We start from the raw sequence: 9728 nt of genomic DNA, 5'->3' as shown, positions 1-9728 counted from the left end.
AAAAACAAAAAAAAAAATTTAAAAACTACTTTTCAAGAAAATCATTTTTTTGGATTTTGGGGGGGGGTGGGGGTGGGGGTTGCAAAAACAAAACTTTGCAAAACTTTTTTAAAACAATTTTTTTTTTTGAAAAGTATGTGCAAAACAAAAAGAAACACTTTTCTAAAAAATTTTTTAAGCGGGTGCGGGGGGGGGGGAGGAGGAGGAGGAGTGGGGGCTAACGAGGGCGTGTCCGAACCAAAATAGCCTCGTAAAAAAGTTTTTTGAACCAAAACTACCCCAACAAAATAGGTTACAAAATCGCTTAGCGCAAGAATTATCGCTGTTAAAGCAGCTTAATCGGGATCGATCATTAATCGCTATAGCAAGAATTTATCGTGCTAAAGCGGTCCCCGTCTTTTTTTTTTTCGGCCCTTTTAGTTAACCCTTTTTCATTACACTTTTTAACGTATTTTGACCATAGATTAATCATGCTTCGACCCCGAAACTTCAATATTTTATATAGAACCCTACTTATTTTTGTGCGATTAATAAGGTAGGCTCAATACATCAAGGATAAGAAAATCTTCGATGGCCGTTTTAGTGGTTGAAAAGTGCTCAACGCCATTTTCGTTCAAGACATTGTGTCATTAGCTTTAAGTTCTTTACGAATACTTAAACTTGTTCATTAATAATAAATCAAAAGTAGTAAAAAATACAATCATCAAAAAAAAAAAAAAAAAAACTTAACATATTCATCAATTCATGCCTCGAGTTGATGAAAACTAAACATACTAATATTCTTCAAAATAACAACATCATCATAAATTAAACTTAATAAAATCATTCTTAATCATCATCGTAATACAAGTCCTCAATATCGTCCTCGTAGTGAGTTGATTTTTTCAAAACTAAACGATAACATTAGCATAAAATCTACATCGCCTTGCCAAAGATTCTATTTTTTTTCTAATCCTTTTCGTACTCATAGTGCTTTCCGCATACCTAATTAAACTTAAGCATTGAGATTTTCCAAGTAAACAAAGACGTCACAACAAATGTGACCATTCTTAATCATCATCGAAAAACCTACAAGTCCTCAATTTTAAAATTTTCGGATTCGAACGGGGGTTTAGTATTCGTTTTTCGTTTTGCTTAAACCGAAATATTATGTATCGGTCAAAATTATATTAAATAGTCCAACTCCAAACCCATGCCTATTAAATTTAAGCCCAAAAGAAAATAACCCAAGCCCACTTTTCTTTTTGTATCAATATTCAATCATCGTTGTATCCCTAATTTCAAGATTTCACCGTGCTTGTTCATTCACCATACTCAACAATGAGATCGACGCATCGTTCTCAACCTGAAATCGTTCACATACATCAGCTTTTCCAAAATTTAGCGACGACTTCACATGGTAAGTATTTCAGGATAACGTTCATTTTTTTTGATCATCGCTCTCGCTTCTTTAAAGAGCATTCCTATGCCATGATTGAAGTCGACTCTTCACACTTTGTGTGATCAAAGAACACACAGATGCGCCGACTCTTCACGTGTGTGTGATCGAGACCGTCACGGCAAAGGCTTTGATCTTTCATTTTCTTGCTATTTTTGGGTGGTTATGATTGCATTTTTTTATGGGTACTTTCTTGTTATGGATATATTTTTGATTGGGATGAGTTATTTTGAGTTTACTTTAATCAAAACTCATTATTCTCCCTTTACGAACAAATGAGCTAGTTATATTATTTTTTTCTTTTACTTTTAATCACTAAAGGAATTTTGATTTTCCAATTTGGGTTTGGTATGATTAGTTAATTTGTCTCAGATGTTCCACTACCTTGTCCTCTCGTGTCACTATCATGAAAACTTTGTCAAGAACAGTAACTTTAATTCTTTACAATTGTTTCATTGATTAGAATGTTTAGATTCTGATATGAAGCTTAATTTAGAATTGTTCTACTTTTCGACTTTGTCTGATCTTGTATGATATGAGATTGTAGGTCATCATAATTTAGCAAGCTTAAATATAAGTCAAGTTTGTGATTGGCTGATTTATTTGCATAGTGAAAGACCTTAGGTGTTCAATTATGTAAGAAATGTGAATGGCGAGCCATTTGTTGCTTCGCGTCCGTGTTCGCTCGAAACCGCTACGCTTTCCGCTATGATTTGAACTCCGAATTGAAAACCGAAACCGAACCGAACCAAACTTCAAAACCGAAACCGCATTTCAACTAGTTTGGTTCGGTGTTTGGTGTCCACGTTCAAAACACCGAAATCCAAATAAATAACCATACGAGAAAAACCGAAGAACCGAACGCCCACCCCTAGCGTAAACCGTTTATATTCTCAATCCGAATATTTCACAAAATCATCATTACGCTCTATGAAGGTGGGGATTTAGCATATCAAGTTTGAAATCAAAAGAAAATGCTATGATTTAACTCTATCATCGCTATTTGGTTCTTTTAAGGAGTAAAGACCCCCGATTTCTACTACTCGACATTGAATACTCGTAGTCTAATAACAAAAGAAAGTGCAGTATAGGCTCCTAGGGAGGTGGTCTTTATTACCCTACCTACTTACTTTATATAAAAAAAATATTAATCTTCATCGTGACATCTCATAGTCCGAATCCCACTCGATCTAAATCTTGTGCTACTATGTATACCATATTCTACCCCTAAGGTAACGTATTTGCATCCGATTGTTCTCTTTCGCGAAAAACAGTTAAGAGCAAAATTATACTCTTGTGGAGTTCCACGAGGCATTGACATAGCACGTTTTTTCGGGCGTTGCCCACTCGACGCTAATCTTTGCTCCAAGGTCATAAAATTCTCCCTAACACGCCAATCCTACTCTCTCTCATTTTATTATTGTATTCTCGATTGAATCTCGTTGTTAGTGTTGTTTGATATTCAAAATCTTCACCCAATTCCCATGTCCTACCCATTGCGTCGAATATGTTTTCTCGAAGTGAACGATATAACACGACTAATATCTCTAAATTGTCAAAAAATGACATAGTAACTCAATTTTGTGAAATTTGTGTGGTCGGTAACTATTCGTCAAATTACGTTATATAACACTTAAAGTTTGATTCGAATTATGATGTTTTTCTAGGCGCATGGAGTGAGGTGACAACATATTGCAGATATAGCGTAGTAAAATATCACATGAGAAAGATAAATACGTTAATTTACTGCGTTATACATTTAATGCGTTATGTCAGAATAACACAAGATTTTATCAAGCGCTTATCTCCGACACGGTAACATAGCGGACCCATGCGTGTTATGCAACACTCCGTACTTAATTTGATTTTGTCACACCCCAATTCGATAGCATAATGGAACGCACCCGACCCTTATTTAGAGTCGAGCGAACCCGCTAATTCTCATTATACTCATAATCTTACTGGACTCTTAATCATGAAATGATATGTATAAGCTTTTCAAAATATTCTTTTCGTATTTCTTAAATCAAGTAAAATTTGTAATAATATGAATCCGTAAAGTAATGCAAAGTGATATGTCGGTATACATAGCAAAATACAAGATCGACATACCGTATACATGACTCATAAAAAGTCTCTAACGTAGAACATGATATCAAAACATAAGTCGGGGCCCCAACATACCCATAATGCATCCGACTCAAATCATAAAGAAATACTCGACACGGCCATACTCCGAATGAAATAGTTTACTAATCCAACATAGGAACGGGAATACCCTACAAGTCACTTCCCGTATAACTTTCCTACAAAGCAATATGGGACTGTGTGGCATGAAACACAACGTCCCCAGGCAAAGGGACGTTAGTTCGAACAATGTACCAATTATGTAAGGCAGCAGTATTCATAAAGAATGAATCATAAATCATAATGAAAGTACGAGAAACAACCTGCAATATGAATAGCCCCGAAGGCAGAGAATAACAATGTAAGTAGCCCCGAAGGCAATGACTAGAAATGTAAACATATACCGACTCCGGCCCTTTAGTAAGACGTGAAATGTAAATATATACCAGATCTCCAGCAAGACTCGGGTGAAATGTAAATATATACTGCATCCGCCCTTTAGGAAGGGACTCAAGGAAATGTGTAAATATATACCGTACCCGCCCCTTTAGCAAAGTGACCTGAAAATGTAAATATGTACCGCACCCGGCCCTTTAGTGTGACTCGGTGAAATGTAAATATATACCGTACCCGCCCTTTAGTGGGACTCGGTGAAATAAAATAGTGTATACATATATATAGAAGCAAATGAATGCAAGAGACTCATAAGATTATTTCGAAACTCTTTGAAAAAACCTCGAAAGCACCCTCGAATGTCACTATGGATTATATCAAAATAGGACTCCAGGAATCATAGACACGTATCAAGACATAATGAAATAGCTTCTGGAAATCAAGAACATTATCCATTCTAGTATTTCTAAGAATAGGAGCTTCTTTGGAGTTTATACGTTCGTCGTCCGTTTGTTTCATATAGACCATGCCAAAAGAAGAAAAGGGAATAGCCTTAACATACCTTTGTCACTTACGTGATTAGCTCAATTTATGCTTCCAACACTAGCCAATCTACAATCAAGGTAAAGGAAACCGTAAACAACTCGAAAAAAAGGTTCATACAATACTTCTCTAAGCTCGTAATTAACTTTCATAAATTAGGGCAGCCTTTTCCCTGTAATCTTTGCTTCCCTCTAACTCCAATTCAATTCAACAACACAACATAATAGCAATAACAACAACAACTTTATATAAATCTCTTTGAACTCAAATCAACTTATTTCAAAGATATACATCAAAACAGCCCAATATACGCCTCGTATACGATACTTTATACACTTCCTTCTCTTCATATTCAAGTAACGAAACCATAGCAATACAACCACAACAGCATTTCCAATCCATTTACATAAGAATTCCATCAATAATACATCAACATCATGCTCCAAAATAGGTCATAAGCTCAACATATGTTCTAACACCAGTTTGAGTATAATTTCCATTTCTAGCTGGATGATTAAGGTCTAACAAGATTAGCAACATGAAGATATAAAGAATTCTTACCTCCAGAGCTCAAGAACACCTCAATTCCAAAGTTACTTCACCATGAAGTATCATCCAACTTCACCATAAGCAAAGAAACTAGAATCCGACAAACAATTCGGGACTTCCGGCACTTGAATCCCACTTTTGATCTTGTGTATGGGTGTATATATAATCACCCCAACAAAAATGTACACAGCAGCAACTAGCTATGCACTCTCCAATTTCCCTATGTTCATCTTTTATCCGTACTTTCAGCAAACCAAGCATCCTTCTTTCGTAACACAAATCTCAACCTTAACTAGTTTATGGAGAGATAACAATAAGTGAATTGTCAATAATTTGATGTGGCCGCAGAGTACGTTTTCTAGATGGATAAAAGACCCCAAAATTTGTCTTTCTTCAACCTTAAATGTAGTATCTACTTGAAGGAGTGAGCATAATCCTTTTATGGCCGTGGGACCCATAAACTTTTTGGCTTTACTTACATAAAGAGTTTTGGTCCTAAAAGTAGACCAAATAGATACATACATTACATTAGTCACCTAATGCATTTTGCTCATGCATCCACGTGCAAGTAGTTGTCCCCCATTAACACTTATCCATTCATCAACAATTAATTCACTAATCTTTTACTAATTCAACAATTAACCGTATTTCCTAGGTAATTAATAATTTCTCCACTACACCTCAACATAAGACTAATGACACATAGTTATGTCCTAAATCTCAATATGCTTGCATAAATTAAATTACTTTTTAACACGCTTTATATACTCGTACACATGATCATGTAATATAGCACTAGTCCGTAGCCTCTTTTTGGAACACACAAAAATACTATTTTCAATCATCGTCATTACACTTTTAAGTCCTAAATCATTTCGGGACCTCATCCTTTTATACACCGATCTCTTTATTTGCATACTAATATGGACCAAAATTCTCCTAAGTTGAATGTTCGAACCATAGCCCGGAGGTACGAGCATAATATTGATAAAACTTATACTATTCGATTTGTTTAATCTCTAATCTTCACGACACTTACTTATCACTTGTTAAGCATCACATAAATACTTATAACCTCAAAAATTAACCTTATCGTTGAACTTATGTCGATTAACTTACGACAAATCCAACGTACAAAAGTACGGGATGTAACACTTACGATACATCTGTACGATCACTTTAACCACCTATAAGCTTGGGGGATAACTTCACTTCTGTTACTAATATCATTTAACTCGTATGCTTTCCAATGCATGAAAACATGGGATGTAACAGATTTGACGTAACACTGCAAGACACACTAATTGCATGCATGCGTTGGTTCAATATTCAAACTTCAAATCTTATTAATACAGAGTTCGAATAAGGGAAAAAATTCTAAGTTTCATCCAATTTTTAACACAAATTCTAAGTTTATCCAATTTTTAACACAAATTCTAAGTTTCATCCAGTTTTTGCATTTTGTATTCCTCCTAAATTAGTCAAAAAAATGGAAGATGTTCCAAAAATTAGAGTTTCTTTTATTCGGGACGACAAATTATATTCGAGGAAAACAATTTGCGCTATGATTTCTCCCCAAAAATACCATGTTAAATTTCCACTTGACTTAAAATTTCAAAACTACTCCAAGCCTTGTATAATAGACTACAAGTTAGTAGAGTGACTTTGATTTAAATATAATTGGAAAATATCCAATGTCATTTATGCCGCAAGGTAACTAGTTATGGACAAGGTACATTCAAGACGATGGTTCTTTGACTGATTATTTGAAGGCGCCTTATGATTATAGGCAATGCATAGCTTTAAACGTCCTGAAATATACATATAGAGAAGTCCTCATTAATCGACTTGAATTCATGGCTCAGGGCTCCTCTAAAGCCCAAAATAGACCTCGCTTCTGGGAAGCCCCGTCTAGAATTCAAAGCCGAAGTCACTAAAGCGGAACCTACTTATGAACACAATTACCCCGACATGAGTACTTATGAAAGCATTTTGACGAGCCAAATGCCTCTGGATAGTTTAAGTCAGCAATTTGATGGGTAGTGGTAAATATTAATTTTTTACAATATTATGTATAGTGGCACTTGAATGCTACTAATGATGTCGATTATATTATTTAGGGGTTATACACCTAATATGGATCATATCGGACGGTCTCCTCAATCAAGATGGATGATCCTTCCTCAAGTTTCGGTGCAGTTAATTACTATTGGTATGTCTTTTTTTTTAACATCAATAGTATTATTTGATGTGTAGTAGTTAAAATACTCTAATTTCTTATGTAGGGAAAATGTGGCGCTTACACCAAATTATAGGCAAAGACACACATGGATGATCCGATTATCCGAATTATATAGGACATCATCCAACGATAGTGAGGAAATACCTAATGCGAGGAAAGTGACGATGAGCAAAGTGACGATGAGATTGAGATTGGAACTAATCCTCAATATCAAGTAGAATCTGTTGTAAGACATGATGAACGATCGAAGACACCAAGAGGAATTGAATTCACAGCAACCATTTGAACAACAAAAGTCGACCCCAGTTCAGCCGCAAAGCCAATTTCAACAGCAAGAGTCGACCCTGATTCAGTGGCATTCCGATGAGATCCCCTATCTCGATCATCTTCAAGATTAGGGGTGGGCGTTCGGTTTTTCGGTTCGATTTTTCGGTTTTGATTTTTTGAAAGTGGACACCGAACACCGCACCGAATTAGTTCGGTTCGATTTTTTGAAGTTCGGTTCGGTTCGGTTTCGATTTTTCTAATTCGATTTTTTTTAGAAATTACACATCTCTCCATTTATTTCCATTTTTCCTTCTTGATTGCTTCGAGTTACAGAGGTTTACGCTAGACTAAATGGTTGAAGGTTTGATGACTTTAGAATCCAACCATAGTGATCATCCACACATACAAGATAATATCTTCCATATACAAAATATAATGTATTATACAACGTATAATAAAATCATACGAGGTATATAAAATTTTATATAGTATATAATCAAATTATGTGAGTTATATCTAATTTATTATAATAGGTGAAATAAATTATATGAATATTATTCTATGTATAACATTTTTATTATACTATATATAATAAAAATCAACACTCAAATTACTATATATAATAAAAATCAACACTCAAATTATTATTATCCTGTAGTGTTAAATGAAAACTGAGATTTTATTTTTTATGGAACAATGAAAGAAGTTGAGAATAAGGAGGAAGTAGAAAAGGTCGAAAAAAAAAATGCTGAAAAAATCTTGCGTAATAAGGAGGAAGTATGAAATTGTATTAAAGCAAATATATTATGAACAACAAATAGGTATTGGAGTTATTCACGTCTGAAGGTTTCCTTATATATAGCAATTTGATTTACTATAAAACACTTAACCTGCCATGTAATGTTTAATAACATTTAGTTGCTAAGAGCATGTAAATATTATAATATTATTGTCTACTTATGTTTTTTTCCCAAAAAAAAATTGTGTTCATGTAGTAAATCTTCAAAAAAAAAAAAAAAAAAAAAACTTCGGTTTAACCGAAAAACTGAAGAACCGGTGAACCGGAACCGAACACCAAAATTGTTATAAAAAAAAATCGAAACCAAAACCGAACCGAAAAACCGAAAAACCAAAAAAACCGAAAACGAAAAACCGAATTAATTCGGTTCGGTCCGGTTTTTTGGTTTTCGGTGTTTATGCCCACCCCCATTCAAGATCGCCCAGATGCCTTTGTCTTTACTAGGGATGATGATCATATTCGGCTAAGTTTGTGGAAAGAGCTAGTGGATCTTTTAAAACAAAAAGCTCATATTGAAAAAGGCATAAATTTCAGTCGAAAAAATCATTGTAAAGGGCTGTTAAGATTTATTGCATCCAGGGGATGAAGGAGTTTAAAGTTGACGATTCCACACGAAAACTTTGGCGATTGGTCTGCAAAAAAATATCAAGGTCGCGAATGGATGCTTCGTGGTAAGGAAACTGCTGAAAAGATGTGGACTATTTCAAAGTTCTATACAAAGCACACTTGTGATATGGGTGACCTCCCAGATGATCATTGCAATCTAATACCAATATGATTGCTCGTGTATTAGTTGGCGACATTGGAAAAAAACCCAAGGTATCCCCTTTGCCTAAGTTTATTTTATTTTTGGTGTTAATATAATGTTCCTCGTTACTCTATATGCTGATATTTCAACTTTTTCAGGTTCCCTATTAAAGATTGTATTATAGCCGTCCTAAAAGTATATAGCAAAACTGTTAGTAGGAGGAAGGCGTATCTTGGGCGTAGGCGTGCACATGAGATAGTCTACAGCAATTGGGAGGGCTCTTTCAAGAAGTTACCGAGATACATGGCGGCTCTACAACACTTCAATCATGATACTGTTGTTGAATGAAAGCTCAAATCGAAGCCTGGTGTGCCCGGTAATATTTGCATTGATGGTTTTGCTCATTGTCGGCCTATAATATCAATAGATGGAACACATGTGTACGGGGTATACAACATAAAGCTGCTAATTGCAGTTGGAATGGATGCAAATGGAGCTATATTCCCTCCAGCTTTTGCAATTGCAGCTAATGAGAGCATTAGTACGTGGGGTATGTTTTTGGACTACTTAAGGTAACACGTTATTAAGGATCGCATGGGAATATGTGTGATCTCAAATAGAA

The sequence above is a fragment of the Lycium ferocissimum genome, chromosome 3 (genome assembly GCF_029784015.1).
Source record: "Lycium ferocissimum isolate CSIRO_LF1 chromosome 3, AGI_CSIRO_Lferr_CH_V1, whole genome shotgun sequence".
Lineage (NCBI taxonomy): Eukaryota > Viridiplantae > Streptophyta > Magnoliopsida > Solanales > Solanaceae > Lycium > Lycium ferocissimum.
This window is presented reverse-complemented; position numbering follows the sequence as displayed.